General features: G+C 43.9%; 1 long non-coding RNA gene across 1 annotated transcript in view; it reads left to right on the top strand.

Annotated features, from left to right (window-relative positions):
- The first annotated feature begins 994 nt into the window (after nucleotides 1-994).
- LOC128324883 (uncharacterized) overlaps nucleotides 995-21,833 on the top strand; it is a 77,507-nt gene continuing 56,668 nt past the window's right edge. The window contains exon 1 of the long non-coding RNA XR_008307146.1: nucleotides 995-1,143. This is a non-coding gene — a long non-coding RNA (uncharacterized LOC128324883). The remainder of the gene's footprint in view (nucleotides 1,144-21,833) is intronic.

Below are 21,833 nucleotides of genomic sequence, written 5' to 3'. Positions count from 1 at the left end.
AAAAGCTCTCAAGCTAAGCAGAAAATAGGTTGTGTCCTTGTTTCAGGCCAAGAGATTTCACTCATTCCCCTGAAGACCCTAGCCTCTTCAGAAGTTATAACAAAATAGCCAGCATATGCTCAACAGCCAGCATAAGCACAGCATAAGCACACAAAATAGCCAGCATAAGCACACAAGTGGGTCAGAAGTCATGCCCTGGCTTGTCACTGTGATGGGGGTAGCTTCCGTGACTGTGAGGCTCGGGCACCCAGAAGCTGCCCCCATCACAGATATAGCATTTGCCTCTACAGATGGAACTCTGAAGTATCCGTGAGCGGCTCAAAGAAGGGGGATGAATGACAAGCAGCATTCCCTCTAATAGGGAATTCCAGATGTTGTTGACTACAACTCCCAGCATCCCCAGCTGCAATGGCCTCTGGCTGGGAATTATGGGAGTTGTAGTCAACGACATCTGGGATTCCCTGTTAGAGGGAACACTGATTATACAGTAAGCTGGGGCCAGTGGAGTTTGACCCCCACTTGTAAGCATGTGCTATTTTAACATCTGGGGTGGGCTCTTGAGCAGGTGAAAATCCTGAAGCTTCAGGTCAGACCTTGAGACTCAGCAACCCTAACTGTAACAGAGGAGCAATCCGAGATTGCAGTGCTCATGAGTAGGGCCAGCCTGTTCACTAGGCAAACTAGGCAGGTGTCTAGGGTGCCAAGAGGGGAGGGGAGCCACAGCCTGGGTCAGGTGCCACCTGCATGGGTGGGCAGGCGTGCCTCCCATCATTGGAAAGAGCAGGTGACCAAGCGGGTACACCTCATCTCTGTTGCCCACCAGCTGCCTACCTGCTCTCCTTACCACCTCCGACCACTGATCCCGCCAGTGCTGCTTCTGGGCAGCCGGCTTGCCATGGTGCATTATGATCACGTCGCCACATCATGCAGCAACATAATTATAATGTTCTGCAGCAGACTGGCTGCCCAGCAGCAGCTGGCAGAGGCAGGAGCAGTGGGTAGAGAGGAGAACAAGTGAGTGGCCAGGTGGTTCATGGGGACTGCTCACCTGATGGGAGGTGCCTGCCCACGTGGGCGAAAATGGCAAGGGTGCCACCAACCTTTGGACAGCACTGCTCAAAAGGGAACATCCTACAAAATAAGGTATTCTCTCAAATACAAGCCCAGGACTCTAAGAGGCTTGAAATAGAAGGAAATGGGTACCTGTCAAAATAGCAGCAGTTTATTCTCTACACAGCATGTTATAGGGTAGGCTGCTGAATTCTGCATTAGTTGCAGCTTTTGAATCCTGCTCATGGACAGACCAACAAAATGTGCATTACATCATGTTATGGGGGTTACTAGTACATGGCTGATGGGTCAGAGAGGAGGGGTTGCAGCTGGTGCCCAGCAAGATCTGGTAAAAGATGTTTCTAGGAGAGAGGAGAGCTGGTCTTGTGGTAGTAAGCATGACTTGTCCCCATAACTAAGCAGGGTCTGCCCTGGTTGCATCTGAATGGGAGACTTGATGTGTGAGCACTATAAGATATTCCCCTCAGGGGATGAAGCCGCTCTGGGAAGAGCAGAAGGTTTCAAGTTCCCTCCCTGGCTTCTCCAAGATAGGGCTGAGAGAGATTCCTGCCTGCAACCTTGGAGAAGCCGCTGCCAGTCTTTGAAAACAATATTGAGCTAGATAGACCAATAGTCTGACTCAGTATATGGCAGCTTCCTATGTTCCAACAGGGATTCAGGAGCAAGATGGGTTTGAGGACCACTCCCAGATGCACATGCTCTTTTAAAGGGAATGTGACCCCATTCAGAACAGGTAAATGCCCTACCCTAAAGTCATGCCAATCATCAACACCTCTGAGTTGTTCCAAGCAAACTTGAGCATAGGTTGAAGAATGCCAAAGTAATCATAACTAATAGCAAAATTGGAATTTGTGTGCAGCAATTTCATACAGGGCCAGTTTGGATGATACTTCTGCTGGCCCTCTCAGTCATATGGGGCAGAAACATCAGCACACATTTCATCTGCCACACAGTCCTGCCATCACCTAATTGTGCAGGGTGTGTGGTTCATCTGAGCAAACCCTTAACACATGGATTAAATACTGTTTTAATGATCGATAGGATCAAATAGCGATTGGAATGTGATAGGTAACTGGAGACTGTTCTCACATAAAGCTTAACTGTAGAAGAACTGAATTACCACACTGGACTTTGGGTACTTTTGACCCTGAATACTGAGCTCCTTTGGGTTAGCTGGAGTTCCAAAAGTCCTTGGTTCTTATGCAACCAATGTGCTAATGTTTTTTTCCTGTAGAAAAAGACTGTATTTTATCAGCCCCTGGGCACATTTCACTTACTAAACAAAATAAGCGGTCAACTTGGGAAGTATTCAAGCAGCAGAGTCATGTAAATCAGCCTTCACTTGTTCAGAAATAGCAAGTTGGAGGCTTCAGAATAATGGGATTGGATTTAAACTCATGATGCATGTTTTAAAATTTGGATTTTCATGTCCTACTTTCTAACAAGCCACAAGCCACAGCTGGGGGAGGGAATGACTGGAAGCAGGACTGGAAGAAACTTTGTTTTCACTTTCTGTTTGTTTGTTCTCTTACCTGCCGGAATATCAAGAAAACTGTAAGATCTGCTGGCGACACCAACTCCATTCTGCCACTTGTTGGTGTCTCTTGTTCTGATCCTGGCTGATTGCAAGACCTTTTTCATCTGGGTCTGTTGGTTGGAGGGGAAGGACTATTGCAGCCATTATTGCTTTAAAAGCTGAGGCTGAGCCATAGTAGGCATGGCCGATGGTGGGCTGCTTATACGTGGCCGCTGAAGCTGGCTGCCAAAGGGGTCTGCTCTTTGGTGGCAGTTTTCAGGGATAGGACGTGCTGTCATCAGACATACTTCTTCTGTTACATGTAGTTTTAGCATGATAAAAGGTATGTGTTTTGGTTTATCTGGGGATGGGAACCTTTCTGAGTGCATTGCATCCACAAGATCACATCCAGCAGAGCTGTCTAGGGTTGTGAGGGGGCTAGCATTTAGAACCATCGGAGACTTGCTGTGACACCTTTAATGAGGTTTTTATATATATATAATCTCTCAGGCTTGAGCAGATCTGGATTCCATGGCAATTGCAGAGTCTATTATAGAGGTGTCCAGAAACTCCTCTTGTATGGTTAGGTTGGATCAGTTTCAATTTGTGACTCCCAAAGATGTGGAAAAGCTGCTTGGAGAAGTTTGCCTTACCACCTGTTTTCTTCACCCTTGCCTTACATGGCTTATATGATCTAGCAGGGAAGTTATTGGAGACGGTCTTGTTAGTATCATCAGTGCCTCTCTGAGGGAAGGCAGGATGCCTCCTTGTCTCAAGGAGGCAATTGTTAGGCCACTTTTAAAGAAACCTGCATTTGATCTTCAGAGCTAGGCAATTATAGGTCTGTCTCCAGTCTTCCATGGTTGGGCAGGGTGATTGAGAAGGTGGTGGCTTCTTAACTCCTGTCAGTCTTGGAAGAAGCAGATTATCTGGACCCATTTCAAACTGGTTTTCGGACTTCGCTGCACGAAAAAAACTCCTCTGGTCTGCACCGGGCAGACACAACAGAAGTAGAGAGAAAACATTCCTTCACTGCCCCCACCAGCCACAGAGTAGTCCCGAAAATGGATTCTAGCCCATGTTCAGTTGGATTCATCACAGGTTTTCCTCCAGCATCATTCCAGCTTCTTCTGAGTTGTTTTATTGCCTGAAGCTCCTCAGAAAACCAAGGAGCAGAACAGGCTCCACCAAGACAGAGAGGGCATTTAGGAGTGACCGTGTCAACAGCCTGGGCTGTCTCCACATTCCAGAGATTTGCCAGGGCCTGGAAAGAGTCACCAGCTCTGGGTACTGGACACTCCCCGAGGGCTGTCTGGATACTGAACAGATCCATAAGCCTCCAAGGGCAGACCATTCTAATTGGTCTACCACCCCTGCAAAGGTAGACAAAGCTGTCAAACTAAACCCCGCCAGATAATGATCTTACCATGACAAGGGAGTTATCTCAGACTCCCCCGCCTCCAGATTATTTGTTCCCTGGTCGGCAAAAACCAGATCCAAAGTGTGTCATGCCAGGTGTGTAGAGCCTGATACCAATTGAGATAGGCCCGTAGTTGCCATGGAGGCCATGAAGCTGAATCCAAACAAGACGGAGGTACTTGTTGGGGGAGGCTGGAACTTAGGAAATGGTTTAGATCTGCCTGTTCTGTGTGGGGTTACACTCTCCCTATAAGATCAGGTATGTAGCTTGGGAGTACTTCTGGACCCAAATATCTCCCTAATATCTCAGGCTGAGGCCAGGAATGCTTTCATTAAGCTTCGGCTGATATGCCAGCTACGTTCATTTCTTCAGCTGATATGCCAGCTATTTCCATTTCTATGTCCCTGATATCTCAAGTTGAGGCCAGGAGTGCTTTTTATCAGCTTTGGCTGATATGCCAGCTATGTCCATTTCTCCAGACAAATAACCTTAAAACAGTGGTGCATATGCTGGTAACATCCAGGCTTGATTACTGCAATGTGCTCTACTTTGGGGCTGCTTTTGTATGTAGTTCGGAAACTGCAACTGGTGCAGAATGCAGCAGCCAAGTTGGTCTCCAGGGCCATCCGTAGTGCTCACATTACTCCTGTATTAAAAGAACTACACTGCCTGCTAATTGGTTTGCGGGCAAAATGCAAAGTGCTGGTTATTACCTATAAAGCCCTGAACGGCTTGGGCCCAGGGTATTTAAAAGAGCACCTTCTTCTTCATAAACTCCACTGCTTGTTAAGATCATCGGGGGAGGTCAGGTTGCTGTGGGCACCAATTTGCTTGGTGGCAGCCCAAAACTGGACCTTCTCTAGGGTTGCCCTGAGGCTCTGGAGCACACTCCCAAATAAAATCAGGATCTCCCCATCTCTGGTTGTTTATAAACATCTTTTGAAAACACATCTGTTTTATCAGGCTTTTAGTTTGATGTTTAAGTTTTATTTATGGTAATTTTAATCTATTTCTATGATTCTTGGGTTTTGGTTGTTTGATTGGATTGTAAACCTTCCTGAGACAGTATATAAATGGGCAGTATATAAATGTGACAAATAATAAAATAAAATAAAATACTTTCTAACATCTTCACAACTATGAAATCTAAAAAAGTACATTTTGGACAATGGAAATTGGAAAGCAAAGCCAATTCTGTAATATGACTTGAGTAGCTGCAGATTTTAGATCTGTTAAATTGAAAAAGATGGCCGGTGAATAATGCCTTTCAAGTTTATTGTGACCTTACGTGTGCAGCCATGTTGCCTTGCCTGCATGCTGAAGTCATACCATATGCTTCTTGCTCATTGCGTATATACATCCTCCTACATTTATATGCATCCAGCCCCCTGTTCCTCAGATCTACTCATTAATGTTCCCATTAACTATGCACAAGTACTACCAGGTGCGGCTATCATTATAAGTTGCCATTTGCATATGTTTTTATTTCAGCAGTGACTTGCCATTAAAAAGCCTATAATTAAGATAATTAGTACAAAAAGATTTGTCTTGTAATCAGCCTACATTTCAATTAGTTGTTTTTTTTAATTTACAGATGGAAATTTTTAACTTAAGCTGCAATTTGTATATGGAATGACACCATGTTACTAGTGCCAACCAAGTGTTTAGATATCCAATTAATTTTAGGGATTTGCAGAAAAGGTTTCCCCACCCCCCACCCCACCACTGCTTAATCCACTCTGTTGGTGATGCCGCTAAATCCACCTAAAACTGCCATGTAAATTCCCCCAGCTGTGGAAGCTCACAGCTGTTGGGCTCTCCAGACTAATAGATTGGACTTTACACAAACCAGCTACCTTCAGGCTAGTGAACAAATGGAATGGATGAACCATGTCACTTTAGCAACAGGATTGCCGTGCTGTACTTCACTTGTTGGGACTTCTGATAAAGCCAACAAGAAGATTCATTGCAAGCCTGTAACTCCGTCATGCTATCTTGATGAGATCATTCAAACTGTTTTCAAGAATTGGAGGATTACAGTTACAGTTTTAGGAATTGATTTCCTACTGTATCCAGCAAAAATAACACAAATGGTTTTGTTTTTGAAGATTAGGAGTATGGACTCATGGCTTTTTAGAATATTCAGTTTTAAATATCCAATTGTCTTCCCTGTCATTTCCTGAGCAGGCAATACTTTTGTTGGTCTGGTAGGAGTGGGAGTGTTTTATAGCTGCTTGCTTCCCTCATACACACACATCAATCTTATGTAGATTTTAACTAAAGGTTTATTCCAATACTTTATTACAGTCACAGACCAGTACAGTTTATTTATTTATTATTTATCATTATTAACACTTTTATACCGCCCTTCCAAAAGGCTCAGGGCGGTTTACATTAAAAATGTAACAGTTTACAAATGGAAGCCCAGCAAAGTAAACCAACAGGGTTATGATACAGTGATTAAACACATAGATCAGCTAGATTTGATTCTTAATAAACTCCTGGTGAATTTCACTGGCTATTAAACAGAACTTAGGCACATTATAAGATCTTGAGTCATTTTGGTCAGTTAAAACATAATCGAGATTTAAAAAATCTATACAACCTGGATGATAGTTAATAAAAGGAGTTATTTATTTATGCCATATATATTGGTAAAATTGACAATAAAGGAGCACAAGTGCCATTGTTTTGATATCTCCCAAGAGACAAGTATATTCTTTGTAGGGGATCTTTTGATATCTCCCTTCCAGGACTGCTGTTTGCAAGGCATTACATTGCGCCTCTGTCAAAGCTCTGCAGTATTTTTGTACAGTTATCAAGTTCATATATTCTTTGTCTGAGGTTGAGCCTGGCATTTTCATACCCCAGAGCTATCAAAGCAGAAGGGGAGAAACCATAATGATGCAACCTTTCCTCCAAATCTCTTTTCCACCCGGAGTGGTAGGTATCCATTATCACAAGTGGAGCTAAACCCTCAGGGTGGAAAAGGTTTATTCAACAACAACTCTATTTTCTCCTTCCCCCTTCAGCTCCTACTGTGCTGAAGAGCTTATCGAAGTAAATTATCAAAAAACTAAAGTGTTAGTTTTTGCCAAGCCCCCCAAATGCCATACATGGCGAATGAATGGTCATTACTTGGAACAAGTTAAAATCTTTAAGTACCTGGGCGTGGTTTCCCACTCCTCGGGCCAGCGCCAGGCACATCTAAATTGTATTGTGCATAACGCCCAAGCCTCAGCCCACCATTCCAGCCGCTCTTAAACTATTTCTCTCCAAGGTCTACCCTTTATTATTATATGGTGCTCAGTTGGGCCCTTTTGGCAATTTCGTCACACTGGAATCTATTCAAAGTTTATTAGATCTATATTGCAGCTTCCCAGATCAGGAAGCATAATCCAGTCATCAGGGTGCTTGGTCTGGTTGTTTGCTTCAGTGTAGGCCCCCTCTGAAGGTGTAGCTCTTTCATTCTCATCAAAATACACCGCTCTGCTTATGGTTATCCTGTTGGTGTCAGGATCCAGAATTCTGTAGCCTTTGGATTGTGCTGAATAGCCTACAAAAATCCCTTTTGTGGCCCTAGCCCCTAACTTAGTCCTTTTTTTCTTTGGGATGTATGAGTAAGCCGTGCTTCCAAAGACACGCAGATGCGTCATGGACGGCTTATGACCATGCCAAAGTTCATATGGTGTTTTTTCTATAGGCTTTGTGTGCATTCTGTTTTGTATGTATGTAGCAGTCATGATGCCTTCTCCCCAGAATTTCTGTGGAGGTGTGCATCAGCAAGCATGCATCTTACCATGTCCAGTAGACTTCTGTTCTTTGACACTTCATTCTGTGATGCGTTGGAAGCTGCCGTGGTTTGATGCATGATTCCATGTTCTTTCAGGAACTGCTGTGTGGCGTTGAACATATATTCTCCTCCATTGTCTGTGCATAGGATCTTTGGCTTCCAGCCAAATTTGTTGCTTGCCATCGCCACATATCCTTTTAATTTCTCAAGCATTTGTGACTTCTCCTTTAGTAGAAAAACACACGTGTATCGTGAGAAATCATCTGTTATTGTTAGAAAATATTTTTGATTACCTATGGTTGCTGGTAGTGGTCCAGATATATTGCTGTGGATCAGTTCCAGGGGTCTTCCGGTCTTCCTTTCACTCTGCTTAGGAAATGGCTTGTTAACTGCTTTGGACTCAAGACAACAAACACAGTTAGTTACAATGTCACATGGTACAAAAATCAATGCCATTAGCTAATCCCTTTTCCTTCATGTTCTGGATTGACTCAAAACTCCTGTGTCCTAGCCGTCTATGCCACAGTTGCAAGCAGTTTTCATGCAGGCATGACTTAGCAAGGTTCACTTCATTAGGCTGGTATGCCTCAGGTCTTTCTCTGTCTCTAAATTGCTCTTCCACACAATAAAGACCTTTGAATTCAGAGCCTACAAGGCAAACTTCTCCATTCTGGGTAACAACACATTGTCCATTTTTAATATACAGTTCACAGCCTTGTTTTTCTAGCTTGGATATTGAAATCAAGGAGCTTGAGAAGTCAGGGATATAAAAAACATCTTTAAGAAAAAATGGTTTAACAGATCCATCCAGCAATTTACAATACAAAATTCCTCCGCCTTTCTTCTTGGCTTTAATTGTAGTATTATTGCCCAAATAAACAGTCTCTTCAGGAATATCAAACAGTTCAGTACAGAAAGCCAGATCATTTGAGATATGCACAGATGAACCAGAATCCAAATAAATGAACTTTTCATCGCTTTGCATCAAATTAACATTATAATTCCTGTTCAAATATCTTTCTGTAAACTTGAAATCATGATTCCCATTCTCTTTAGTAAAATCGGTCCTTCTTGTCTGATTCTTGGGACAGTTCGCCACCTTGTGGCCAAATTGGTTACATAGAAAACATCTAAAGGCATTAGTCCCAGTTGGAGCTGTCTCTCTGCTGGAGGTCATGTGACCTCTCTCTCTGGACTGAGTTTCTTTGGTGGCAAAGCCAGATCTCTTTGTATGTAAATGTGGGGGGCCCATGCGGTTTCCTCTTGCAGCATTCCCTCCCCACCTTGGGTTTCTTCTGGAATGATCAATTGTTGCTTTAAGAGCAAAGTTACTTGGCAATTCACTTTCACAGCGTGAATTCAAAATTTTCCTCCTGTTTGCCTCTGAGGACAATGTTTGTATTGCCTTTTCAAAGCTTAGATTGGTGTGGGTTTCCAACTGGCCGATTAAACTGCTATAGCTGGGGGGCATGCTTAGGAACAGAGCTTCCAGCTTCTGACTCTCTGTAAATTCCTCCCCTGCCTCTTTAAATTGGAAAAAGAAATCTTCCAAAAATCCCACAAAAGTAGAAAAACAGTCCCCATCTTTATACTGAAGATCTTGCATTTTCTTTTTCAAATTAAAGGTGTATGCCCACCCTTTTTTCATATGCAAGGAATCTAGCTTGTTTAGCATTTCCTTTGAGGTTCCAAGATCACATGTAGCATAAAGAAAATTTTTACTCACAGAAGCTGCGATAGCATAAAGGAAATTTTTACTCACAGAAGCTGCGATCATCGCTTGCGATTTTGCATCCTTAATTAGCCAGTCTTGTTTCGCCTTTTTCTCAGCAGTTGTGGTTCCATCTGTGGGGGCGGTTCTCTTCAGTAACGTTTTGGAGTCCTTCTGCTTTCAGTGCAATCCTCAATTGAGTCTTCCATTCCAAATAGTTGTCTGCATTCAGGATAGTCAGCCTGAGTTTTCCCTCTAGGTATGTAGCCATCCTCACTGGCTCCAAAAGGCAGTTGCTGTAGATTAGCAATTCAAAGTGTCCACACTAGATCTCACTGGATCTCCTGGAACAAACCTAACTCTCTGGTTGCAGTACATGCAGCTCAAAATACTGGGCTCCCATAACCTGTTGGAAATTCTCTGTGGTGAGAGAATCCCTTTCTCATTATAGCAGAGTGCACAGAGGCACAACACAGCGGAAATTTAGTTAGGCATGCGTGTGTGCTGAGAGTAAAGTAACTTGGAGCCAATTCATAGTTTCAAATCAATATATAAGGCATTTATTAAGGAACTCCATTCTAGATAGGAAAATGAGGAGTTAGGATCTCTAATCTATCTATCTAGCTGGATGCAGATGGATTCTGCATCCTCTTTGCACATATGGTGCAGGGAGAGAGGCTTGCCATGTTGCAAGGTAGGCGGGCCAGGTAGGAAGAGAGAGAGGAAGGAGGAAGTTGAATCCCTAAGAATAAGAATCTACATTTCAAAGGGATAGCATCAGAGCAGTGGAGAAGGGATGACCCTTGACTCTCTAGCCCTCTGACTTACTAGTCTGTCCTCCACTGTCTGAGGCAAAGAGACAGTGCAAAGTCCTTTAACTTCCAACAATGATTGTGCTAGGAAGTCTATTAAACAACGTATTTCTGACATTGATCTACAGTTAGAAGTTGCCAAAATCCCAAAAGGTGTTTACCTTGCAGATCAGCTTTTTAACACAAAACCCGCTGCATACTTAAATAATATTTCTTTTTCCAAGTTCAGGCAGGCGCTATCTTTAGCACGATTAAATGTGTTCCCTACAGCAGTGCTCCAAGGGAGGTTTAGGGGGGTTCCTTATGCATCCCGACTTTGCCCTTGCGGGTCAGGCGATATCGAGACACTGAACATGCTATTTTACATTGTGACCTCTACAAGAATGATCGATCAACACTTATTTTGCCGTATCTTGTGATGTTTCCTGGTTATCCAGATGAGTCTCTCTTAAAAATTTTACTGTCAAATTTTAATCATAAATATACCAATACAGTGGCTAAGTTTTGTTATATCTTATGCAAATTACGTTCTCTTGTGTGTGATAATGTTTCTGGTCAATGACCGAAATAAAGAATGTTCTGTTCTGTTCTATTCTCCTTCCCCTTTATTACTCCTCCCCACACTCTCTACAGGACCCCCACGGGGATAAGCATCCAAACAAAATACAAAAAATTACTGGATAGAATACAACAGGGAATGAATCTTTGGAGACCAATTATGGGTTCAGGGAAATGGGCCAGATCAGTAATCAAACAGGTCAGACTTTTAATTTGAGAAGGAGACAAAGTCAGATGGCAGGTGGGGGAAGAATGTGTACTGTTAATGAGACTGTTCTGGAGTGCTGGCTAACACTCAAATCAAGTTTTTGGGCTACTGGGGGGAATCAGCGTGACTAGGTGGAACAGTACATTGCAGAATAAATTTGTGCAAAGTTTTTGGTCTGAAAAATGAGGAGGAGACCGAAATGTGGTAAATCAGATCCGTTTAGGAAATTAGGGGTACAGGAAGAGAAAAGCTGATTAAACAGGCAAGAAGTTAATAACATATTAACTAATAGTGCTAATTTTGGAACCTCATGAGAGGCATTTTAGCATAAGATTCAAATTAATACAGAATCAGCTTAGGGCTGGCTAGAGAAAAGGCCTGAAGAGCAGCTTTAGACTTAAAGAGAAAAGAGAAGGGCGTGAGGAGATTTAGGAATATAGGTCATTAAAATATCAAATCCAATATCTGGTGGTATGCGTTGGTGGATCTACTCACAGGGATAACTCAGGAAGGCAGGAAAAAAGAGAGGCAACCATGCCACTCGCAAGCTGGAAAACCAGGATAGTGTCTGGTTCCAGGAAAAGTCCAGAGGTGGTTGGGTCTCTAGGGTCCAGTTCTCTAGGGCAGCCAAGCGTGGTGCATGGTTTGGGTCTGGAGACAGATCCAAATTGGAGGCTGGGATTAGAGCTGGAGTCGAGGCTGTAGCAAAAGCTGTAGCTGATGGTATCACTATAGCAAAAGCACAACATTTGTTGGTGTTTAGGCTGGAAATAAGCAAAATCTTGCCTTTGGGCCATACACGGGTCACATCTTGCTGTAGGAGCCAACATCCATGGTTGGTGTATCATTTTGGTACATACTGCTTGATTTGATCACCAGTAGGTGTGATCTCAATAAATGATAAAGTGAAATGGTTTCAACAACCTGTATGGGCTGGAGTGAATAGGCAAGCTCAGCCCTAATATCGCACATCAGGAAGACCTTCCAGGTGGGGATATAATGATTCTTTTGAAACCAACAGTTCCTCTTGATGCATGCCAGGCCTTTAGCACAGGGATAGTGGAGTGGGAGTATTCAGATTTATTTGAGTTCCTTTTGAAGATGATTAGTGAAACTAATCCTGTATGCCAAAAAGGGAGTTTTACTATTCCCTTGAGAAACAGTCTCTTTCTCTGAATAGGGGGTGGGGGGGGGGTTCCATAGGGTTATAGCTTGCTGTCTCTTCTTATACTGACCTTGGGTAATAGTTGCCCCATGTTTACCTGTGCTAAGTGACCAACTTGAGTTTTGCCAAATATGGGCATGTGCAGAGTTCAGTCCTATCAGCTTATAGCCAAGAGGGAGACTGCAAGCCTGCAGTTCCGAATTACATAGTGGGGTGCTGTTTGTACCCCCCAAAAAGGCTGTTCTAGCAACAATACAGGGGTAATGTTTGCTCCTTCCCTCGTATTGAGCTCACCGGTAATGTCTGACTAGGCTTATTCTATCAGTCCTTGGAGCTGGGTGTTCCAGACTGGAATCAGTGGTCCTGATACTGACAGCTCAGAAGGGTCCATTGCAGATGATTGAAACCACATCTGTGCTCATAGCCATTTGTGCTGGTTGTGAAGCAACTCTCTTGGGACTCACTCTGGTAGGAAGGGTCCATGAAGGGCAATGTTCTGAGGGTACCTGGAACATGCCTGGGGTGTGCTTAGGTTTGTCTGATACCCCATATTTGCCTGGCTGTTCTCTTTAATGCTTTGATGTCCTGAATGGCCATTGTTTGATGCTATCCACATTCTATTTTTTTACTATCATCAGTGTCATTATTCCTATATTTAGAATTTTGAGAGATTATCCATTAATTTGGGTGCCTGAAAGTTGTCTGTTCTAAATACACATCCTCCTACCCCTGGACTCCTACCCCTGTTCTAAATGCACATCCTCCTACCCCTGGACTTCTGGGCCAAAGACCAGGGCCTCCACACCCCCTGGGGCCCCCCAAACCCTCTTTAATCTGTCTCAGGTGATGTTGGCATCGCACCGGACAGCCAAGCGTGACTGTAATCTGCACCAGGCGGCTGAGCATGACCTCTGCTTTAGAGACAGAGTGAGGAGTGGGGAAACAAATATGAGGAATGGGAATATGTTAAGTTGTGTGTTGAAATGTTTCTGCTAATGCATATTTGCATAAATATACTTGTTTATATTCTTACATTCTTGTGAGTTCAGTTGCTGTTTGTGCCCTCAGGAACCCACATGTTAAAAATACTGGTGTGTAATGGTGTGTGTGTGTGTGTGTGTGTGTGTGTGTGTGTGTGTGTGTGTAGGGGGATGATGCTTAACTTGCAGGGGGTGTGGGGGCCTCTAAAGGCCTTTAGGTCCAGGCTCCAAGATTACCTAGGTGCACCTCTGTGCACATTTCATGAGGGAGCATTCCCAGGGACTTTTAAACACAGCAGATTTTACCACAAGTTTACAGGGAGGCTTTACTGGGAACCTGAAATTGTCCCCCCAAAACAACACAAATAGTGGATTTTTTTACTTTGGATATAAAGTGGGCTACACTCTAAGGCGCAGTGAAAAACCCGAATTGCGTGTGAATGGCTCCCTGATAACACACATGGACTTTGGGGTAAATCTGGTTGAAATGTGAATGCACCCCCTCCATTCAGGAGGAGTTGTGAGTTAAAGGGCTTTAAAAGCCCCATGTGAAAAACATCCTGGTAATTTTTTTAAACTTTGGAGTATCTGAAAATCCACTCTTACAATCTTGGCACAGGGGCACATTTCATTGTTTTCTTTTCTGCATTCTTCTTTTCACACATCTGGTTCCAAGCATAGCAAATCCATTTTTCCAGGCACCAAACATTTTGATAGGATGCAGGCAGTTTTCAAAACGCTGCCTGCCAGTTAATGTTTTGGAAGACCATTTAGTTAATTTTACAACACACTGGGGAAGGCTTCTAGCTCAGTTGCAAGGATGCAACACAATTCACAGCGCTAGTGGACCAGAAAGGAAGAGGCAAGCTAAACAGCTTCCTGGAATGATGTTTCATGCCATACCAAATCTCCGATTGTTGTTCTGTTTTGTTTAATGCCCTAGAGCAATGGTTTGTCCTGGTCAGAAACTTTTGAGAAAAGGTTAAGGCAGAAGTTTCCTATCAAGGTTAATCAAACTTAGGCAAACATTTTCTGTCATAACTGATGACCTGGGACAGAAGCAATTTGCCCCCAAAGTGTAAATCGGAGCCAGTCCTTGGCAGATGATCCAAGCAAGGTGTTAGAATGCTGTGCTAAGTAGAGTTGGCCGCTTTCTGCAGGAAGCAAAAAGCTTTATGTCTGTTCATATTTCTCCACCTTTGAGAATAGAAATGCTTAAGATCTCTTGGGGATAGAGTGCCCTTTAACTCCATGATTTTAAAATATCAATAGGAAGCCTAAACAGTCTAGTGTTCCCTAGGGCTGAAGCAAAAGTTTAAATTATGACCACAACCAACCATTTTCAGAAACAGCTTGCTTTCTGGCCTAAAAAAGAAATGTAATGAGTTCTGTAGTACCTCTGGTCTGTTTGTGCTCTTCTTGCTAGATCTGCAGCCTTCAAAAGGGGCATATACTGTAATTGGCATAATATTGTATGCATATCTATGTAACTTACATTTTGGCATCACTTCTTCATGATTTTCTTCTTTAAAAAAGCAAACTACAGCATTTTGCAAATGTAATGTACATTGTAATTTTTATCGTGTTTATATGGTCCTATGAAGTAGGTCTCTGCTACTGTTTTACAGATAGGAGACTTGCCACCCAATTCAGTGCATGATTACTTGGAAGTAAGACCCATGGGGAGCACACCCTGGTAAGCGTACATAGGATTACAGCCTAGGGCTAAAAGTGTGACCTGCCCAAGGTCATACAATAAGCCTATTGCAGAGGTAGCATTTGAATGTAAGCCTTCAGTTCCAAATGCACCTCTGTCCACTGGACAATTTCCATCTTTAAAACACTAGGACATATTCTTGATTCCTCCAACCCAGAAAATATTCCATGTTAATAGTTCCCAAAGAGTGTCTGAAGTGTCATTTAATTAATTTTGTTGTTACATATACGTTTTAAAGCTATGATGACTCACACCTCTTTTTGTTCTCTCCACCTGCCACTCCCCTGTCTGAGGCCACATTTGCATGTAATGGAGAACCGCAGGTCCAATGGAACCGTGGTTCCGCACACCACCACCACTTTCCTGACCAAATTCAGAGAGCAGGCTCTCTGCTGTCAGGGAGTGTGAAGGAACGGGATACAAACCTGTTGTTCTCCATTGTAAATATGTATAGAACGTTGGCTGGTCTCTTTGCAGGGTCAAAAGTTCATTCTTGTTTCACATTTGGTTTAGCATTTTGACAATAGATTTTTTTAAATGGAGGGAATTTTTTGTTTGTTCTGATTGGCTGGGCTGAGGAACTGATGGGCCCGAGAAACTGTATGTATTGAGAGAGTTCTGAGAGGATTTAGAGAGAGAGTCCTGGAAGTCAAGAGGGTCTGCTGGAGAAAATCAGAGTCCTGGAAGTCAGAGTCAAGTCAGGTCTTCTGGAGAGAGTCAGAGCTGGAGGTGGCAGAAGAAGGAAGAGAGTCTGGAAATCTGTTAGTCCAGGAAAGCAGAGAATGAGCAGCCAGCAAGAGAAGCCTAGCTGAAATCACAAGAAGAAAAGGAAGAGCCAGGCTGGATTGAGCCCCAGACCTGTGCTGTAATTAGAACAAGAGACTACCCAGAAAGCCAGAATCTGCCAAAAAAAAAAAAAAAGGGGGGGGGAGCACAGAGCACTCTGAGTAGGGACCAGTATAGAATCAGGTAGTGATTGCGTTTTCCCAGTTTTTATTTTTCCCTGACCTGCTCTGGTAATAACTCTTTTAAATTTGTATTTTCTGTTGAAAAGTACTATTTTAATTGAACCATTTCCCCCTAAAAGTAAACTTCCTGGTTATAAAAAATAGAGAAGCTTGTTGATTTGTCTCCACACCACTTATTAGCCTTTCCACACCACTGAGGTTTTTGGGTTGTTGTTGTTTTTGTGTGGGCGGGGGAGTAATTTTTGATAGAGGTGGACCTAGCCATACCAAAGGTCCACTTGGTGGCAGCACTAAAAAGGTTAGGAGGAATAGAGAGCTGTTCCTCCACATGTGGTGACAGAGGTGGGATCTTTCTACTGTGGTAGCGCAACGGGGCAGTTCTTCCACACATGGTGGCAAAGCAGTGGGATAGCTACCCCTCCACAGGGAGACTGAAGAGAGGAGGGGGAAATTGGCTGCACAAGCTTCTTTCTTGCATGAAGGACAGCCCTCACAGCCTGAGACAGGAAGGAGCTTCCTCCCTCAGCTCCAGTTACAGCGAATGCAGCCTCCATTTCTGCATTCGCACGTAATGCTGGGAAACGGAAACTTCAGGTTGGAGTGGAGAAACCCACTCCAACCTGAGGGTTCAGGTTGGAGTTCGGAGATCGAGTTCTCAGGTCACTCTCCATGTGGAATGTAGTTTCTTACATCCAGATGTGTAGGTTTAGAAACCTCTATCCCCTTAAACTCCGATTTCATGTTGCATGTGAATGGGGCAATTGTCTCACATATTCTCCTTTCTCGGACTCAATAATACAGAAATTCAGCAAATATCTCAAAACTGAGGCTGAGCAGACTCTGATTGCACTAGCAGTGGACAAACTCATAACTGGGGCATCCACAGCAGACAGCCATGACAAAGGAAGGGGAAGGAAGAGAAGGTCCAATTGCTCAAGTCAGTCATCAAAGGTAGGAGAACGAAAGTAGGCCAGACAATACAATTGGAATGCTATGACTAAAAACAAATCCATTTGGATGTTATATAATCGTCCTGCTGTAGCCAAGTACAGCAGGGCAAAGGGGGAGGAAGTCCCACCCTCACCATATCAATCAGCGGCGTGCTCTGCCAATCACACTTACAGCAGGGCTTGTCTGAATAGGGAAAAGCCCAGTGTGTGATGGCAAGCACTTCTGTGATTATGAGACTGGATCAATCCAGTCTTGCAATCATGGAAGCTCCCGCCATCACACATCGGGCTTTTCCTTCTTCAGACAAGCCCTGCTATAAGTGGGGGTGGCGGGAAGTGGGGGTGAGTGACACAGCAGGAGTGGGACTTGCTCCTTCACTGTGAGGAGGACCAGCCACTGCTGCTGCTCCTGCTTTTTCCCTCCCCAAGGTTTGGTCCCACTAAGCCAGGACATGGGCTGAGCAGTGAGCTAGCAGCCTCTTCTTCTTTCCCTGATTAGGGATGTGCATGAACTGGTTCAGAGGTCCTTTTACAGACCTCCGAAATGTTTCGAAAGTCTGGTGGTTCGGCCAGTTTGAAGGTGGGAGTAGCTTTAAGGACTGGGGAGGGTGTTCTTACCCCTCCCTACCGCCTTTCCCCCACCAACGCTGTGTTAAAAAACAGTCCCGCAGGGCGGCAGCATACCTCCTTGCTGCCCCAGTGCACATCAGACTGTAATTACCCCCCAGAAGTACCCAGTGCACGTGTGCACATCACGGCCGCACATGCAAATTGGGTACTTCCAGGAGTACTTCCGGTCTGACCTGCACCAGGGTGGCGAGAAGGTACACTGCTGCCCCACAGGTCTGTTTTTTTAACACAGTCCCAGTGGGGGAAACTTGGTGGGGGGTAAGAGCACCCTCCCCAGTCCTTAAAGCTATCCCCCTCCCCCACTTCAAACTGGCAGTTGCCAGTTCTGTGCACATCCCTATCCCTGGTCCCCTTCAGACCTTTGCAAGAGACCAGATCCAGCACCCCATGTTGTCCTGAGCTTGTAAGAAGCCTTGCACCCTTGCAATATGCAAGGGGGTCCAATTAGGAGACATACAATTCTGTATGTCTGCCCTGGGCATAGAAAAGCAGGTGCTCCAGGTTACTAGGCAGCAATTCCCCAACTTAGCCAAAAGTCTGTCTGTATTGGGAACTATCTCTGTACCTGAACTAGAATTCTGTTCCAGCAGGCATAAAGTAATTAGCAAGAGTACATACTCAAAGATCAGTAAACACACAAACTGATTATGCTTTGGCCATCAGCACATCCTGAGTTTGATGTGTAAAACACATCAGCTGATCACAGGAGTCTAGTACAATATATACATAGGCCAAAATTGGTCTGTCCCTGCACCACACAGGATTTTGTTTTGTAGATTGTGAGACCATTGTGGGTGGGAGAAGTTACTGGAACTGGACGGTTTTTGCTGGGGTTTTCTTCACTGGTGTGTGTCACTGATTTCTCTCAATGTGATTCAGACAACAGTCCTGGGATGGGTGGAAACTGTAAAATACAGGACTTGCTGTAGGAAGTAATTGTGGTAGTGTTTGGTTTTTATGGGTGGTTCCATAGAGAAAGCAATTCTGGGAAACAGCAGCAGAGAACTGAAAAACTGGAGGCAGCCATTTTAAGTTAAATTATAATAAGAGTTGTACAGTACTAAGTAAAGCTTGTTCTGCACTTCAGTCTCCTGTGGCATTATTTTATAGTTTGCAGCAGCAAACATTACTGTAGGAAGGGAAATTGAAACTAAAACAGTGAAACATAAATAGACCCACTCCAGCCTCCAGAAGAGGTGGCATTTGAAGGAAATGCTGGAGAGAACTGGAAACACTTTGAGTTGAAATGCAGAACAAGTGGAGCAGATAAGAAAGATGAGAGACTTCAGTCAGCACTATGTCTTAAGCTGGCAGGTGAAGAAGTGAGATAGGTATTTAATTTATTTAAAATATTTATACCCCACCCCTCCAGTACACTACTCCTCGGGGTGGCTTAATAGTCAAATGCCTTTGTAGCTGGTGATGATGGGAGTTATAGTCCAACAACATCTGGGGAATCAAGTTTAACCCCTAAACTGAAGAAAATCCCGCTGCAGGTTTCTGTTAAGGGCCCTGCCAGGGATCAGTAAATAAATAAGCCTTATAAATAAATCAAGGTAAGTGACCCATACCTGTGTGCAGCCTGAATTCCATATCAAGTTTCAACAGGAAACACAGGAAATAATGTAAAAAATGTGGCATTATTTAGCAACATTACAGGCTGGTTCAGACAGGACAGGACAGCTGCTGGACCACATGAAGATGAAGGGGACACACCAATAACATGTCCCTCGAGACATTCTCTCTAGACATCCTCCTGGTGCATCTATTTATTGCAGGGGGGGTGGTCTGTTCATCCAAATGGCCCATATATACACTCTCTAAATAAACAAATGTCTGTGAGATTTTATGTTAAAAAGGAATGCTGGAGCTCAAGTTTGTCTAGAAATGGCCCACTCTGCTCTAGAAGCCTCTCTCCTTTATCCAGGGCTGAGCCTACCATGATGCAGGCCACTTCAGACATTAGATTGACAACCAGTTCTTGGGGGTGGGATAGCAGCAAACTCACCACTACCACCCCCTTTGCTAAGCAGGTTCTGCCTTGGTTTGCATTTGGATAGGCAACAATATGCGAGTGCTTTCTGCTGTAAGATATTCCCCTTAGGGAATGGGGACTTAACTCGGTGGCAGAGCATCTGCTTCCTATGCAGAAGGTCCCAAGTTCGAGCCCTGGCATCTCCAGGTAGGGCTGTGATAGACTCCTGCCTGAAACCTTAAGAACATAAGAACAGCCCTGCTGGATCAGGCCCAAGTCCCATCTAGTCCAGCATCCTGTTTCACACAGTGGCCCACCAGATGCCGCTGGAAGCCTACAGGCAGGAGCTGAGGGCATGCCCTCCCTCCTGCTGTTTCTCCCCTGTAACTGGTACTCAGAGTCACCCTGCCTTTGAGGCTGGAGGTGGCCTATAGCCCCCCAACTAGTAGCCGATGATAGACCTCTCCTCCATGAATTGATCCAAACCCCTCTTAAAGCCATCCAGGTTGTTGGCTGTCACCACATCTTCTGGCAGAGAATTCCGCAAGTTGATTATGCATTGTGTGAAAAAGTATTTCCGTTTGTTGGTCCTAAATTCCCTGGCAATCAATTTCATGGGATGACCCCTGGTTCTAGTGTTATGGGAGATGGAGCATAATTTCTCTCTCTCCACTTTCTCCACACCATGCATGATTTTATAGACCTCTATCATGTCTCTCCGCAGTCGTCTTTTTTCTAAACTAAATAGCCCCATGAGTTGTAGCCTTGCCTCATAAGAAAGGTGCTCTAGGCCCCTGATAATCTTTGTTGCCCTCTTCTGCACCTTTTCAAGTTCTACAATGTTCTTTTTTAGATGTGATGACCAGAATTGTACGCAGTACTCCAGGTGTGACCACACCATAGTTTTGTATAAGGGCATTATAATATTAATGGTTTTATTTTCAATCCCCTTTCTGATGATCCCTAGCATGAAATTGGCCTTTTCCACAGCTGCTGCACATTGATTCAACACATTCAATGAGCTAGCCACCACTACCCCAAAATCCTTCTCCTGGTCAGTCACCGACAGGCCAGATCCCATCAACGTATACTTCAAGTTGGAGTTTTTCATCCCAATGTACATCACTTTACACTTGCCAACACTGAACCACATCTGCCATTTTGTCGCCCATAAAAGCAGAAGCCTTTGCAGAAGCCATGCTGGATCTCTCCCAGCAGAGCCTGTTCTTCTATGTGCTTTACAATTTTATCCTTGAGGATGCTTTCCATCAATTTGCCTGGAATGGTTGTTAAGCTAACCAGCCTATAATTTTCCGGATCACCCCTGGATCCCTTTTTGAAAATCGGTGTTACATTGGCTACTTTCCAGTCCTCCGGTAGAGAGCCTGATTGCAGGGATAAGTTATATATTTTAGCAAGAGGTCGGCAATTACACATTTGAGTTCTTTGAGGACACTTGTATTGATGCCATCTGGCCCTGGCGATTTGCTAGCTTTCAGTTTTTCCAGACAGTTTAGAACATCATCTCTCGTCACTTCTATCTGACTCAATTCTTTAGCCTCCATCCCTGAAAAGCCTCATTCAGGAACATATATTTGCTCAGTATCCTCTGCTGTGAAGATGGATGCAAATAACTCATTTCACTTCTCTGCAACCTCCATATTCTCCTTAATGATCCTTTTCACTTCCCCATTGTCTAATGGTCCAACCGCCTCCCTGGCAGGTTTCCTGCCTCAAAAAGAAGTTTTTGTTATTCCCCTTGATGCTTTTATTGAATTGTTCCTCATACTCTCTTTTCACCTCCCTTATTGTCACCTTGCATTTCTTTTGCCAGAGTTTGTGTTCCTTTCTGTTCTCTTCATTTGAACAGGCTTCCAATTTCGAAAGGAAGTCTTCTTCCCTTTTATGGCTTCCTTGATGTTACCTGTTAGCCATGCTGGCATCCTCCTGTACTTAGTGGTACCTTTCTTCCTTTTGGGAATAGAATCTAACTGGGCTTCTAGTGTTGTGGTTTTGAGTAAATTCCATGCATTCTAGAGTGAAGTGACTCTCCTGATTTTCCCTTTCAGCTTTCTTTTCACCATACTCCTCAATTTGGAGAAGTTTCCTCTTCTGAAATTCAAAGTATCTATGTTAGACTTCCTTGGTGATTCTCTCCCCACATGTATTCTGAATTTCATCACACTATGGTCACTGTTCCCTAAAGGGTCGATGACACTGATATCACGCACAAGGTCCTGGGTGCCACTCAGGATTAAGTCCAAGGTCACCTTCTCTTTGGTTTGTTCCAAGACCAACTGTTCTAGGGCACAGTCATTCAGTGTATCTAGAAATTTGACCTCTTTGTCATTACCTGACT

Source organism: Hemicordylus capensis, chromosome 4 (assembly GCF_027244095.1).
Source record: "Hemicordylus capensis ecotype Gifberg chromosome 4, rHemCap1.1.pri, whole genome shotgun sequence".
NCBI classification, from domain to species: Eukaryota; Metazoa; Chordata; class Lepidosauria; order Squamata; family Cordylidae; genus Hemicordylus; species Hemicordylus capensis.
This window is presented reverse-complemented; position numbering and strand designations above follow the sequence as displayed.